General features: G+C 36.2%; 1 protein-coding gene and 1 long non-coding RNA gene across 7 annotated transcripts in view; one reads left to right on the top strand and one right to left on the bottom strand.

Moving 5' to 3' along the window:
* Nucleotides 1-6,165, bottom strand: part of LOC136848164 (beta-1,4-glucuronyltransferase 1-like) — a 248,110-nt gene extending 241,945 nt beyond the window's left edge. For 3 of the 5 annotated variants that reach the window (XM_067120447.1, XM_067120444.1, XM_067120445.1), the window contains exon 1: nt 5,847-6,165. The gene's annotated coding sequence lies outside the window, so the exon portion shown is untranslated. The remainder of the gene's footprint in view (nt 1-5,846) is intronic. The other 2 variants (XM_067120446.1, XM_067120448.1) reach the window with 2 other exon arrangements.
* A 1,431-nt stretch (nt 6,166-7,596) lies between these two features.
* The window catches only part of LOC136848166 (uncharacterized), a 77,139-nt gene continuing 67,235 nt past the window's right edge, over nt 7,597-17,500 (top strand). For both annotated transcript variants that reach the window (XR_010855959.1, XR_010855958.1), the window contains exons 1-2: nt 7,597-8,034; nt 16,256-16,380. This is a non-coding gene — a long non-coding RNA (uncharacterized lncRNA). The remainder of the gene's footprint in view (nt 8,035-16,255; nt 16,381-17,500) is intronic.

Genomic DNA, 17,500 nt, shown 5'->3' on the forward strand with positions numbered 1-17,500 from the left:
CATGGTTACAGTTCCGGGACATTTCGGATATATGCACATACATTTGTGAAAACAAAGCAGTATAAATGAGGTAGCTTCGTACACTTAGTGCAAAGCAAATGACAGATCAATTTCCCTACGAGAGAGAGAGAGAGAGAGAGAGAGACTGTAACTTTTTTCTTAAAGTTTGTCAATTACTGTCACTATTATATACACACATTATTATATATATACATATTTATGTATGTATAATAATGTGTATATATATAAGACATATGTGTATGTATGTGCGTATGTATATATATACTCGTATATACATGACTGTACAATACACACACATATATACTGTATAATATATATATATATATATATATATATATATATATATATATATATATATATATATATATATATATATATCTGAATGTACTAGTTCCTTCTCTTTTATTCTTTTAGAATCATCTCTAGACTTCCACAAAGCGGAAGATTTATTGTCTGTTTACATTATTTAGTGCATATTCGGTCTCGATTTATATTCTAGAACCTCTCAGTAGACGAATCGCCAGACTGTCGATCGCTTCTGCCCTTGTGGGAATGTTCCACTTCTAGCGAGCTCTCTGACAAGGCTTTGCTTCTAATGGATCGATATCTTACCCTCCCTGTATTCTAGCGAGTCATATCTCGTAGGAAGCAGGAACTGGTGATTTCTGAATGGTGCCGAGTCTTTGCTAGCGTTATAAATGAGAAAAACTAAACACAAAACTAATTATTCAGTACGTTTCAAGAGAGAGGTTAGCAGAATTGTTCAAAAGTGAAAATGTGACATAGAATGATGATTAAAGAAAAAAAAAAGACGCTTAGTAGATTTTTTTATTTGATTAAAAAGTTCACTATTTTTTATTACATTTTTTGGGGTATTAAAATCGATGACTTCAACAATAGACATGCAGTTAAAAGGAAGTTTCTTTCTCACGTAAATACAGCATTTAGATAAATAAAACTTCCCTATGATGATACCGACTTAAACGCTGACTTAGAACCTTCATTCTTGGACAAAAATGCTGCTCCAAATAAGAAAGACTGCTTAAAACAGTACTCAGAGAGAGCTTGCAATAAACGGATAAATTAGCCTGCTGCTTGAAACGTTTAACAAAATAACGTTGAGAGGAATTACATTCCATCCATTCAACGTGATGGCTAACCGCAGAAAAAAAATATACATATACATAGCACCAGGGCAATTAGTAGCGTACGTTATTACCACGAGTGCAATTATAATAAAAACTGAAACAAATTTGAATGAAACGCATTTAGGAACTTTCCCTTCTCTATAATGAATGGGGGAATGGAAGCGATTCCTTCTTTAGCACTGACTTCTATATGCTTGCATATAGTCCTGTTCATAGAGAGCCAATAAAATGGAGTGGCGACCTCCCTGTCAAGCGTGTGACCTCGGCCGGCCATAATGGCACAACCGGTCCAGCAATTTACTTTTTTCCTCTAGTTTAATCACTATAGGGATATGTTATTTAATTACAAGTAACTTAATCATTATTGTACAATATATTTCGAAATGTTTTTGTTCTGAGGTCTATTTTAGTTGAAGTAAATAACTGTGCATTCTAACCTGAATATATCTCGAATATTAAAAAGCCAAATACCATTTGATTAGAAAAATTTATTCCCTTATTAAGTAGTCAGTAACCTAACCACATATAAGTATATATTCTCTATTTAACAAAAGCAGAAGAAAGTCCTGAAATATTAATTTGCATGAAGTAATGAATTTTGCATAAAAGAATCACCCATTAAATTTGTATATATCTGAAATGTTGAAAAGTCAAATTCAACTTTTCAAGAAAAATGCAGTCCCTTATTGAACGCGCAGTAATCTAATGGATATAAATAAATAACCATGTATCCTCTTTTAACAGAAAAAAACAAATGTTTATTTATATCTAATATTCAGTAGTCTATATACATACAAATAAATAATTCTACATATTTCTTGTTATGAAAAAAATGCTGATTTATGCTGAAGGATAAGTAATATATTATATATATATATGTATATATATATATATATATATATATATATATATATATATATATATATATATATATATATATATATATATATATTATATACATATATATATATATATATATATATATATATATATATATATATATATATGTGTGTGTGCGTGTTTGTAAGTGTACGTGTATCAGCGTGTGCATGCGTTTGTATTGTGTGTGCGTGTTGAAAGATGTTTCGGTTTAGAGGGGGCATTTTGATCAAAACCACACCAAGTGTTACTTCCTTTGGATGTAATTCAGAGTTTTCCCGGGCAGCGCCGGGTTGGTCAACTAGTAAGAGAATATATAGAATTATTTATTTGTGGTGTATATCCTAATAATTTTTTTAACGTAAATCAACATTTACGATATTTTTTGTTACAAGGAGTACTCAGATTTATTTGTTTATATGCATACACAAACACACACACACACATAATATGTATATATATATATATATATATATATATATATATATATATATATATATATATATATATATATATACCACAAATAAATAATCCTATATATTCTCTTACTAGCCGAGATCTCTAAATTACATTGAAAGGAAGTAACATGTGGTGTGGTTTTGATTAACATGCCCCTGCTAAACCAAAACACCCCTTACTAAACCTAAACATGCCCCCAACTAAACCTAAACACCGGTAAATCAAAACACAGCCCCACTAAACCTAAACACATCCCCCACTAAACCTAAACACACCCCTACTAAACCAAAACACACTCCAGTAAACCTAAAGACACCATTCATTAAACCTAAAAACCCCTCCCACCAAACCTAAACACACCCCCACTAAACCTAAACACACACCACCCACTAAACCTAAATGCACCCCCAACTAAACCTAAATGCACTGTTATTAGACCTAAACACCCCCTTAAATCGAAACACACCCCTACTAAACCTAAAAATATCCCCCACTAAACCTAAACACACCCCCACTGAACCAAAACACACCCCAATAAACCTAAGCACATCCATCACTAAAACTAAACACTCTTCGCACCAAATCTAAACTCACCCTCCACTAAACATAAACTCCCCTCCCGTTAAACCTAAATGCACCCCACTAAACCTAAACGTACCCCACTAAACCTAAACACACCCCTCACTAAACCCAAACACACAGCACCCACAAAACCTAAACACACAGCACCCACAAAACCTAAACACACCCCTCACTAAACATAAACGTACCCCAACTATACCTAAACTCATCCCCACTAAACCTAAACACACACACCCACTAAACTTAAACACACCCCTCACTAAACCTAATTGCACCCCCCACTAAACATCAACACATGCCCCCTGCTAAACCTAAACACACCCCTCACCAAACCTAAACACATCCCCCCCACCAAACCTAAACTCACCCTCACTAAACTAACACACCCCCTACTAAACCTAAACACAAACCTTGATACAGAATTATTAACCACAGGAAAGAAAAGCATTTTGAACAATATATTTCCATGGTCTCGAGTACATGAAATGAGGTATGATAAACCCATAGAGTTTATTTACCACATCAGTTACAAAGGGAAGGGGGATGGAAGATGGGGAAGGGGAAGGGGAAGGGGGTACGGGTTTGAAACCTACTAAAAATAACCTCCCTGGAGTCAAATGAGGGCCGTGTGCAAAATTTCGTCTAGATCGATCAAGCGTTTCGGATTTCCATAGAGCTCAAAGCTCTGTACATACAAGTACATATCTACAAATTTTGTTACATTCAAATATATAGGCTATATACACAACACACAAGAACATTTACACACACACCAGCAAGCACAAACACACAGACAACCACACCAACAACAAAACATATCTACACCCGCAATCACTCGTACAACCTAAGACAAACCACACACACACAAACACATACACACACACCCATTCCAAAAACAAATACATACCCACCCACCAACACAAACACACCAATTCCCACAAACGCACACCAGTACTCACAACCACAAAAACACACACACACACATACACATACGCACAACACACACACCTACACCAACAAGCGCAAACATACGCACGCACCTACACCCACAAACACACACACGCGCACACACCTGCACCCATACCCGCAAACACGCACACTATTACCACAAACCCAAACACAAAGACACTTACACAAAAACACACCCACAAATGCACACACCCACAAACACATATACCCACACCCACAAACAAACACACACACCCACCAACACAAGCACACACACACCTACACCCTCACCATAAACACAGACACACACCCACACCCATAAACACAAACACACTCACACCTACAAACACACACAAACACCCATACCCACAAGCACACACACACACATAAACATTCCCACACTCACAACACATACGTACATATATATACACATACATTATATATATATATATATATATATATATATATATATATATATATATATATATATATATATATATCTACACACACACACACAACTATTACCCTCATGCAACACTGTTATGGATTTAAAACAAGACATGTTAACATTAACAATAGCCTGTAGGCCTATCTGCCGCCAAGCATTTTTAATGGCAAGCAAAAAACAGCATCGCTGTGAAGGCGATATCACCTTCCCTTAATAAACTGTAATTTGTTTGGCACATTTACCCACTCCGGTATTTCCCGGAGCATTGTTTAACGAATTTTTGGAAAGGCGTTTAGCAAAATAGATTTTCCAGCCACGCCCAGCATCTTGTAAGCAACCGACGAGAAAAAGGGGTAGATAAATAATTTCTTTGTATTTTAAGGCTTTGGAGCGACACGTAGAGAGAAATGGTTAAAAAGTACTACCGGTACAATGTACATTTGACTTATATAGAATACAATTATTCTTTAGGAACGGGAAAAAAAAAAAACATTAAAAATGCCTCTCGAGTCATTAGGCATTGGTCTAGCGTTTGCGTTAGCCGGAATCTTTCACTTGTTACGATTCTTAAGACAATTTTTTTTTTTTTCGTCATGATGATTCTATACCTTTTACCAAAGAAAAAATGAGTTTATATAAATTCGAAGTAAGTCGTGTTTAGAATAACGCTTAAACCATCTTGCACCTTACCAAATGTGTAGTTTGAGGGTATCGGTGTAGCCTAGGCGATCAAACTTCATTTTCTTGCTTATGCCAAACTAGGAAACATATTTGGTGAAAACACACATTAACCAAGGATTTGTTACACACATAAAGATGGTACTATTTTTAAGCTGAATTTGTTTTCCACGGATTCTTCAGGTCGTCCTAAAACGCTCTCACCAAGTGTGATGTCTTGGAATTTCGTCGAGAAACAACGTTTGATCAAATGCACTTTGTTTAACAACTCTAAAACGGAAAAATCGATGGCATAGATAGTACCCTATACCTACTGCAAAGAATTCTTAATGCCTGACATAATACAGTAGGTGTCTATGTGTATCACTGTTACATGTTTAAAAGACGAGACGTGTTTACACAACCAATAACCTAAAAGCCTAGACCTATACGTCAACTCACAACTGAATTTTTTTTTTATAACGAGCAAGAACCCCGTTTTACTTTATAATATGTGGCATACTTGCGACGAATGACGCCCTGGTTTTAAAACTGGAATCGTCACTGAACTTATGTGGCATAACAATATGATGAAAATTTGAGACGTGTTCGACACTGAAAGCGTAGGCTATCCACCGCTAAGCGGACATGAATCTGACCAGCATAGAATTATGGATAAATAAAGCTCGGTATGCTTTGCTTACCTGTGAAATGTTACTCCACTTTCTCTTTTAAATACCCTTTTCCCACTCCTGCAATTATTAGCTGCACAACATATTACTGAACGGATAATGAGCAAGAAACAACACAGAACGCACTAAGCAACACACCAAACTAAGTAGTAGTGTAGACGGTCTCAGCTGATCAGTTATCGCTACATTGTCTTCATTAGTAATTTGCCGTGGCAACACTGCCTATGATATCGGCTGCTGTTTGGCTTAATTCCATCGTATTCGAATGTAATTAAATAGACTTTGAATTCCTACCAAAGCACTTGTTTATATGGAGGGCACTGGATTATACAAAAAAAAAATGCAAAAACAACTTTGATGATAAATATATAATTTGAGTTACTGTTGATATACCAGGGCCACAATGATATAAAAACTATACACACTTGTAGCAGAGCTTCAGCTGAAACTGAACTGCCGTGGCCTTTAACCCAAGGTGACAGTCTGCATTTATCTGTTGTAAAATTTCTTGTCTTTAATTAACAATATATATTACGCAAGCATCCTTTAAAATGTATGACACTATTGTAATTATGCCAGCTGACTTGACTGCATATTTTTTTCTAATAGCGAATGTTTAAGCATTTTATAACTGACAGCCTACAGAATAGGAAACAGCACTACGGACTCGAGTCATTTCTTAGACGTAAACATCCAGCCGATACTACCAGTGTCTAACATACTTGTTCCAGTTACATCTTTACTTTATAATTTTTCTTTAACTGATAAAATTCATTAAGTCGTGAAAAAAATGGGAAAAATACACCACTGGTTCGGTCAGAACTCACAAAATTCCTTTCCAGTCCGAATTTTGCATACTTGTTATTGAATTACTTTCATGCTGATCACAAGACTTACTTTCCATATATTGCTTGATGTATGAAATTAAGTAGAAATCACGTCATAAGAATAAAACTGGTTATACTTATAGTGCACTGTGAGGCGAGGACACTGTAGCTCTTTAAAATTCTGGCGGGAGAACATAGAGAACTTGCTATTAACAAAGCCTGGCTGCATTTTATGGAAACCATAAGTTTATCAGAGTACAAAACATTGAAAAAAGATTAATTTAAAATAAAAAGTTAAGAATTATCAATGTGCTTATCCTATATGAGCCTTATGAAGGTGGGCATTCAAAAGTCTTGTCCAGTTATACTGACCGAAGCATTTTATTTCTAACGGTTTTTGAAATACGTTTCTGCCTTTTGTCACATTAAGCAATTTATTGGCTGCTAACCCAGAAAACTTTATAAACATCGGCGGGCTCTGACTTCGAGTATCGGTTTATTATTTTGTTGACAATAGACTTTATGACTGGGCAAGACTGGTGTGAGGTAAAATCAGCATAGGCCTACGTAAACAAGAAGGCATTTCTTCTTCCCTGTTACCGATTGACATCATCGTAAATTATATGTTAATCCAAATAAGTTAAATTAATAAAAAATATTATTGGAGAAGCATTTAGAGACGAGTTTTCTAAGGTGTGCCGATTTTACCTCGAACCGGGTAACAGTAATGAAGGATAGATAAGTGACAAAGAAAGGTTCAACCTAACTGAAAATATTACATACTTTGCGATGAGCATTAACTTATGAAAAGGTAGGGTATAATATTGTAATGTTAAAATTTTTACATTAGAATTACTGGATTTCACCAGTTAATCAACATTTTGAAAAAAGTCCAGACCTAGTCCTATAATACGATGCTTTTAAAATAATGGGGTTGCTGTTATTTCTCTCTTTCTTTCCATCCGTTCGTTACTCTCTCTCCCTCTCTTTGCATTCGTTTGTTTCTCTCGTCTGTCTCATAAGCATTCGTTTACTATTCTCTCTTGTGTCCTTCCTCTACAATTTTTCTCTCATCCTCTGTCTACTGGCAGTGCATCCTACAGTGTTGCCATGACCATATGTCACTGAATGTTATAGACAGATGGGTTGCAACCGGGTTTATGCTACGTAGTTTCGTCCACCACCACCAGGGTGGCGCTGCTTGCAGCCATCTTCAAACGTAGAAGACCTCAAAGTATACTGTTGACTGAGTGCTTAGTGTTTTCTGTGATTTTTTCTCGATCATTATCGCCTTATTGTTAACGCCGTGCAGCTTCTGATTGCAGATATAGGAACAGGATATCTTGGAGTGATATTGGAGTAAGATTTCACAGGTAAGCAAAGCATACGGAGCTGTATTTACCCATAAGTCTGTGCTAGTCAGAGTAATGTCCGGTTAGCAGTAGGTAGCCTACGCTTTCTCCGTGAAACCTGTCTCAATTTTCAGATTATTGTAGTACATAAGTACAACGGCGATTTCAGTTTTTGAAGTCAGAGCATCAATAATCTTATATATGCCGCATAATGTAAAGTACAGAAGATCTGGCTCGTTAATATAAAAGCATAGCAGTAAGTTAGCCTGTATTCCTAGACCGATATGTTACTGGTTGTGTCAACAAGTCTCGCTGTGATGCATAAGGGCACCTGCCGTATTTTGCCAGTCTTTAGAATTCTTTGTTGTAGGAAGGCCTGTAGGATACTGTCTATGCCATTCATTTTTATCAGTTTTAGACATGTAAAGGTAACGTTAGCGTTATTTAACAAAATGCGTTTGCTCAAATGTGGTGGTTCAACGCAATCGGAAACGCCACACTTGGTGAGAGATGAAGGACGACGTAAACAAACCTTGGAAAACCACTCACATTATTCGATTCTAATTTAAAGTAGTTCGATCTTTTATATGTGTATTAAGTCCTGCTTTAGTTGATATTTTCACCAAATGATAATGTTTCGTAGATGGGTGTGAGCAACAAAATGAAGTTTGGTAACCTAGGCTACGCCGATACCCTCAAACTAATTTAGAAAGATACTAGGCTATGCCAATTGATTTGACAAGTACTTTTATGGTTTTGTCCTAATTTTAAGGGCAATTTTATTCCTAGTAAGTCAAAGTTACTTTCATATCGTAGTCCTTTCATATCGCAGTGTGTGTATGTGTATGTGTGTGCGTGTGTGTGTTTCTGGGTGTGGATATGTGTATGTTTGTGGGTGCGAGTGCGTGTGTGTTTCTGGGTGTAGGTTTGGATGTGTGTTTGTTGGAGTGGGTGTGTTTTTGGGTGTGAATGCGTGTTTGTGGATATGTGTATATTCTCATATATAAAAGTGAATGTTTGTATGTTGGTTTGTTGTTTGTCTGTATGTTTGTGCGCTATAGAAATCGGCAAAGTTTGACTGATCTAGACAAAATTTGGCACGTGGCCATCATGTGACCCAACTTGATTAATAGGGTAGGTTTCAAACTCGTACCACCTTCCCTTTCCCCATCCCCTATCCCCCTTCCCCCATCCCCCTTCCCTTTAACTTAAGTGATAAATAAACTCAACAGGTTTATCGTATGTCGCTTCATAAATATATTATTGAAAATGCTTTTAGGTTTAGTAAGGGTGTATGAAGGTTTGGTGAGGGTTGTGTTTAGATTTGGTGGGGGTGTGTTTAGCTTAGTGGGGGGTGTGTGTTTAGGTTTAGTGGGAGATGCATTTAGGTTTAGAGAGGGGTGTGTTCAGGTTTAGTGAGGGTGTGTGTGTTTAGATTTAGTGGGGGTGAGTTTAGGTACAGTGTGGATGCATTTTAGTTTAGTGAAGGGTATATTTAGGTTTTGTGGGTGCATTTAGTTTTAGTGGGAGGGATGTCCATGTTTAGTGGAGGATTTTTTAGGTTTGGTGGGAGGGGTGTTTAGGTGTAGTGGTGGGTATGTTTAGGTTTAGTAGGGGTGTGTTTTGGTTTAGTGGGGATGTGTTTAGTTTAGTGGGGCTGTGTTTAGTTTAGCTTGGGGTGTTTAGGTTTAGTGGGGGTGCATTTAGGTTTAGTGGGTGGAGTATTTTCATGTTTAGTGGGGGTTGTGTTTAGGTTTAGTGGGCGGTGTGATTAGGTTTAATGGTGGAGTGTTCTGGTTTAGTGGGGGATGCATTTAGTTTTAGTTGAGGTGTGTTTTGGTGTAGTGGGGATGTGATTAGGTTTAGTGGGGATGTTTCAGTTAATTGAGGGTGTATTTATGTTTAGTGGTGGTGTGTTTAGGTTTAGTTGGGGCTGTGTTTTGATTTAAGGGGTGTTTAGGTTTAGTGGAGGTATGTTTAGATTGGGTGGGGGTGTGTTTAGGTTTAGTAAGGAGTTTGTGTTAGGTTTAACTGGGATGCATTTAGGTTTAATGAGGGGTGTGTTTAGGTTTAGGGGGCTGCATTTTGTTTTAGTGAGGGGTGTGTTTAGGATTAGTCAGGGTGTTTAGGTTTACTTGAAAGTGCATTTAGGTTTAGTGTGAGGGGTGTTTATGCTTAGTGGAGGATGTGTTTAGGTTTGGTGGGAGGAGTGTTTAGGTTTAGTGATGGATGTGTTTAGGTTTAGTGGTGGATGTGTTTAGGTTTAGTGGTGGATGTGTTTTCGTTTAGTGGGGTGTGTTTAGATTCAGCAGTGGTATGTGTTTAGGTTTAGTGCGGATGTGTTTCGATCCTAGGGGGTGTTTATGTTTAGTGGGCTGTGTTTAGGTTAAGGTGGGGGTGCGTTTAGGTTTAGTGGGAATGCATTTAGGTTTAGTGGGTGGTGTGTGTTTAGATTTGGTGGGAGGGGTGTTTAGGTTTAGCAGATGGTGTTTTCAGGTTTAGTGGAGGTGTGTTCTGGTTCAGTGGGAGTGTGTTTGGGTGGGGTGAGTTTAGGTACGGGGTAGGGGGTGCATTTAGGCTTGCTTAGGGATGTGTTTAGGTTTTGTGGATGGTGTGTGTTTACATTTAGGGGTTGTGTTTAGGTTTAGTGGAGGGTGCATTTAGGTTTAGTGGGAGGGGTGTTTATGTTTAGTGGAGGGTGTGTTTATTTTGGTATGAGGGGTGTTTAGGTTTAGTGGTGGATGTGTTTTGGCTTAGTGGGAGTGTGGTTAGGCTTAGTGGGGGTTGTGTTTAGGTTTATGGGGAGGGGGTTTGTTTCAGTTTAGCCGGGACATGTTAATCAAAATTGCACTACGTGTTACTTCCTGTCTAAGGTAAATGATCGACTGTCATTCAGAGTATTTCTGGGTAACGCCGGGTTGGTCAGCTAATACAGTATGTGTGTGTATATGTATATATATATATATATATATATATATATATATATATTATATACATATATATATGTATATATACATACACTATATATATATATATATATATATATATATATATATATATATATATATATATATATATATATGTAATAGTAACAGTAATTGACAGACTCCTGGAAAAATGTTAATCTCTCTCTCTCTCTCTCTCTCTCTCTCTCTCTCTCTCTCTCTCTCTCTCTCTCTCTCTCTCTCTCTCTCTCTCTCTCTCTCTCTCTCCGCTTTTGTACGGAATTGATCTGCCCGTTGCTTTGCACTAGGGATACGATGAAATTTCATTTTTATTGCTTGTTTTCAACTATGCTTGTGCATAAATCCGAAATGTCCCAGTTGTGTAGCTATGTCATAATATGGTGCATTAAAATCGTAGACGGCTGTTAAATTCTGACATTTGTACCGCAGTTTTGCCACGATAGCGATTAGTTTTATCGGCAGTCTCTCCCATTACTTTTAGGAAGGTCTTTAATTTACCCATTACAGTATTGATAAAGGCTTTCATGACAAGATGTCATATATATCAGTATTTAATACCTTTCTCTATTCCCTATTTCGTTTTTCACCTAGTGGTCCGTACACAGGTGTACAAATTGAATTAAAATTTGACAGATACCTGTAACTTTTTTTTATCTTATGTCATGTCAGCACCTGTCATTAAAGCACATTGACAAGAAATAATGATATAGTTCTTAAGTTTTTTTATCTTGATAAGACAAGTCCTTAACTCAATTTACGATAACGAGAGTTAGCTTCGTAAGTTACCATGGGTCCGAATTCTCTAGAATCTAGATGATAGGGTACGTCAGCACTCAATATATTGGCGATATTGCAGTTGCAAAAGCGAACCAAATGCCATTTCTGGTGAATTTTTTTGTCTGATTTATAGGGCACGAACGCGCATTCAGTTGCAATAGCCAGGAAAAAGAGAATGCTGTATTTATAATAACATTGAAAGATACCCTTCATTGGACAGATTCCCCAAAAAGTTTTTGTTACCTCAATAGTAATGATTTTGTAATGTTAGAAAGGAATAAAAAGTTCAGTATAAAATAATGTGGCTGATAGTCCATCCCTTTTGATAACGATAATATTCTTTGCATATCTCACTACATGCCTCATTAACCTTCTTATAAACTGTTTGCAGGAGTTTTTATTTACTTTGAGTCAATTGTTTCTAACGCTTAGCCGTTGGATATCTCGTGTACTTCATTTCAACCCCTTTCGAGCTCGCGTAAATGGTAATTCCTTCAAGATGTTATTGCATTATTGCAACATAGGGGAGAGTCGCCTTTCACTCTTCGATGGAGATAGATTGAAACCCTTTTAACCAATTAATCAAATCATATTAACAGTTCGTGCACGTTTCATTCACGTCTTAAATGATTTCCTTGCCTGTGCATACCAGGCTTACTATGATGGCTATTTATATGATTTCTTGATTTTATTCAAGTGGAACTTTTGCGTCTATGTAATAAACTTTCGTTTATATCATCATCAAAATTGAATATTTATTCGGCATCGTAAAGTTTATCAGATGTTTCAGTTTTACACGTTTTCAGTATGGCAGCCTTAAAATGAAGGGGACTTAATAAGAGAATATTCATAAGAACGTTTTTACAGAATATTTGGTTTTGTTCGTATAGAAAAGCTTTAATTCACAGACATGCAACTGAATGACCGGGAGAAAAGAAATAATGTTTGAATCTGTAATGTGGTTTTATTTTTTCGGTCATTCAGGTGTTTCGGAAGAAATGTCTTATTCATTCGCTTATCTTTTTTTATGAATAACGTATAGAAACTAGAATAGGATAGTTAATAGTATAGTTTCTGAAATATATGTTTTATTTTTCAGTTTTAGTTATTTACCTTTTCTAAGAACCAACACACACACACACACACACACACACACACACACACACACACACACACACACACACACAGAGAGAGAGAGAGAGAGAGAGAGAAAGAGAGAGAGAGAGAGAGAGAGAGAGAGAGAGAGAGAGAGAGAGAGAGAGAGAGAGAGAGAGAGAGAGAGAGAGAGAGAGAGAGAGAGAGAGAGAGAGAGAGAGAGAGATTACTAAAGTCATTGAGCGGTAATTTGAGTAGATTTGAGGAATGTAGAATATTATTTCCTATCTATCTCAGTGGACGATATTGGATGGACAATGGCAGATTATTTATCAATCTGTACTGTATATTGGACTCTCCAACGAGTGTATTACGTTGTACTTTATAATAAATTACTTCTTCATTATATCGCTGATGGAGATAGATGCTATTGACAGAATATAATTTGTTCTCTAGTTGTTGGAGTTCTCATCGCTAACTTAACAGAACGACAAATTGATGTGTTATGTCTGGCTTGCGACAGGATAATAATTAAACCATCCCTCCCCTATGTCTTCAACCCCTTCCCCAAATACACCCGATAATTTGTCTGCTGTTATTTGTGCTTTAAACGAGAAGGGTCATGATTAATACATTAAGAATAGCCATCGTCCTCCGCCCAGGCCTGGCAACAGCAGTGCTCACGAAGCGCTATTAACTTTTGTTTCAACCTGATTGATAAGCTCCGCCCACAAGTACAGCAGTTGCCATCTCACACTGGAAAACTATTCTGGCACGGATTTTGTGAGTTTCTCTAAATATTTGCTCGTTCTGGCATACGTTTCTCTCCAACTTCGAATAAAAATTTTATGAACGATTTGCGCTGCTGGTATCCAAAAAAATGTGATCATTTCAATTCACTGAATGGGAGAGAAAAGAAAAAGTGATGGACTATTCAAATAGGGCGAGCATGAATAGACTTTGGAAAACTCAGTCAGACTGTCAGGTAAAGCACAACTTTGCTATTGATAACTAGGGGTTCAACTCTTATAGAAATAGCTGACAGTGGAAAGTTGCTGAAAGAGGGATGGAAAATAACTTTTTCTGACATTTTCAAAACTAAGAAGTACTGACAAAGGGTCTGGAGTAAAGCAATGCAATGAAAATGAAAACTTAAGATACTAGAAGCAAAAGCAACAGTTGCAGAAGAAATGCAAATTGAGATGAACCAAACTATGTGTACGTATAGTATGGTAAAGAAATTGAGAAACAAAAGAATATAAAAACAATAATTATGAAACAAAACTATGGCAGAATGAATAAGGAAAATGAATGTAATGAGAGTGCAAAAATCAAAATATACGACAGTACTAAGCATTTTTGGACCTAAATAAAAAAAAAAACACACACAAAAATGCAAAGTTATAAATACAACAGATATTTCCTCTCATAAGACCAATGAAAGGGCAGCAGTCATTGATACGGTGATAAAATAAAAAGTTGTATGAAACTCTTAAAAAAGATAGATTTAAGTTAAAAGGGAATCGATTTTTGAGGACAGAGACAAATTACTTCTGTCGATGATTCTGACTAACATGAATATTCGAATAGAAGGTAAGGCCAAGAAGTGATGAGCGTATTAGACAGAAGTGCTGTTTGTGAATAAAGAGAAAAAATGATGGAAAATACAAGTGAAAACTTATATAAAAAGAAAATTAATAGTAAATAAAGAGCCACATACAAGTGCAGTAAATCTACGAATTAGATTTAAGACAATAATTCAGCTTTATAAGGTGCGATATTATAAAACAAGGAAAGGAAAGTCAAGTACAAAATATACTAAATTCCATTAAAATAAAAATATATGAAAACATCCATCAAGAATAACACACAAAAATTATAGCAGCTATTTGGAGAATAATGTATTTTTAAAAAGTAAGGATTTTTCCCTAAATACTTTGTTTTATAAGTTTATTTAATGACCAACAATATAAATTATAGTATAGTAGCCTGAAATTTCTCGTCGAAAAACTGAGATGAGCAAAAATATATACATTTTTCCTACAATTTTCCAAAGAAAAAGTATATAATCCATATTCAGTACTTACATGAATGCTAGTTATCGTAATGTCAACTCGGTTTGCAACTTTTACATAGATTCATCAGTGTTCATATGTGTGAATGAGACTTTCTACTCAGGAATGTGTTATCTTTATGAACTCTTTGCATGAAACGTTTTGATAATATATGAACCGAATGCCTCGGTTACTGAAGAGTTCATTATGAACACGGGAAAGTGATGGCACTATTGGTTAGATAACGAATGCGCGCAAAGTAATGGTATGGACACGGAAAAGTAGTGGACCAAATTACCAGAGTACTTCAACACCTTAAATCTCTCTCACGGAAGAACGCTACTCTCTCACGGAAGAACGCTAAATTACCGCCTGGATTCCATAACTATTTACGGCTTACTTAAAAAAAAAAAAAAAAAAAAAAAGTTCGTTAAGAAGAGTGAGAAGGGAAAGACGCCCACCCATACTTTTTCAGGGTGGTGTTCATACTGGTAAAGAGGAATTAAGGATGCATTACGATTAGTATGAAAAAACAATAATTATCACTGAAAAAACATGAATAAGAACGTATATTTTTCAAGTCATAGAAGCTCACAGTTTTCAGGTCACCGAAGCTCATTATTCAAGTCACAGAAGCTCACGTTATTCATAGTGCACTATGTTAAGAGTCACAATTGTATTAAAATAATAAAATAAAAATAAATACCTGCTTCACGGCGGTATTCTTAAGGGACTAGGCATTCATTCACAAAGAATATTTTATAAAGTGAGTTGAAGATTACCTCGCAAAGACCCTGTTTTGGTGGTATATATTTTGATACAACAATGAAGACCGATGTCATGTGTTCTCTCTCTCTCTCTCTCTCTCTCTCTCTCTCTCTCTCTCTCTCTCTCTCTCTCTCTCTCTCTCTCTCACGTACATACCCAAGCAGCGACCCATAATATTCGACTAACGACTGAGTACATAATTCACGGTTTCACTTATTAGGTCTCCTAAAATTTACTGTTTCACTGGTTAGATCTCCTAACTACCACCCCACAGCAGTCGACTGAAACTGGGTACTTAATGCACTTCTTATGTTAACGGCGAAACTACGAGATCGTAAGAAACGCGACCATTCGTCGCTCCTCTGTCGGTTCGAGAATCGAACTCTGGTCTTACAGTCGTGAGCAAAACGAGAGAGAGAGAGAGAGAGAGAGAGAGAGAGAGAGAGAGAGAGAGAGAGAGAGAGAGAGAAATCCAGTGTGCCTCTAAAAATAACCCAACGGGTCGCTTGAAACGATTTAGCCATTTTTATTCAAAAACAATGAGCGTTTACAGAGCTAATATTTGCCTTCCAAATTTTGCAGATGCCGGTAATATAAATGCAAAAGAGTACACCAGCTGCAGACATAACAAAAATACTAGGCACTCGACCACCGGACGCAAATGGAGCGATATTTGCGGCAGTCGACGTGTGTTAAGAGTTCACCTGGTAAGTACAACCTCTTTTTTTATTGTTATAAGATTTCAGAGGCTGGATTTTGGCAAATTTTGAGGAAATGTGATGCATGAAGGTTTCTAGGCTCCAGAATAGCTGGGAACAATGTATGTTCAATTTTATCATTGTATTGGTGTATGTTCCTTATTTTATTTCTAAATTGATCTCCATTAAGGAAATTATGTTTTTACACGAGTTTGTTTGTGTTATTTATGCGGATGATGCAAAAACTTATTTATGGATATCAAGGTCGGCCTCAATAGCAACAAGCGATTGGACCGTGGGAGAGATTAGAATGTAATTCTCGGGTAGGGGAACCTTACGGGAAGGGGCTCTGGCCATAAGAATGTGAAACTCTACGTATCGTTACCACAAATATTGATAATATAAATTCATTAATCAGTTGTATAAAGAAATTTTGACTGGAAGGTATATCTCCTCGTAATCTGGACGACTTCATCAGAGTCCCAACAGTTTATTGTCCTTTATCAATACCATGTGCTTATATGGGATTGACGTTGGTAGAGGTATGCGCGAGTTAAACGCTTCGTTTAATTATTATTATTATTATTATTATTATTATTATTATTATTATTATTATTTTATATCTCTTATTGACGAATACTATACATTTTACTTTAGATAAATTTTCACAGAGAGAGAGAGAGAGAGAGAGAGAGAGAGAGAGAGAGAGAGAGAGAGAGAGAGAGAGAGAGAGAGAGAATCATTCAGAGCGAAAACGTCATTCAGTTTCAAAGACGGAAACGGAGGCTTAATATGACTTTTTATTATCGCAAAGAATATTATCCCCTTCCTAACGTATATATAAGAAGTTTAGATATAATGTGTCTTCGTCTTCATCTTTTATCAAAGTATTGCGCCCATTACAAAAAAAAAAAAATGTGATTGTCAGGGGAAAAAAGCAGTATCTTACGGGAGCCATGAATAACATTCCAACGTTGTTTCTTCTACTTGAGTAGAAAAGCAACATAATAATAATAATAATAATAATAATAATAATAATAATAATAATAATAATAATAATAATAATAATAATAATAATAAGTCTTGAGGCAATCTAGTTATTACTCACAGTGCGTATCTAAAGTTTTAC

Source organism: Macrobrachium rosenbergii, chromosome 18 (assembly GCF_040412425.1).
Source record: "Macrobrachium rosenbergii isolate ZJJX-2024 chromosome 18, ASM4041242v1, whole genome shotgun sequence".
Lineage (NCBI taxonomy): Eukaryota > Metazoa > Arthropoda > Malacostraca > Decapoda > Palaemonidae > Macrobrachium > Macrobrachium rosenbergii.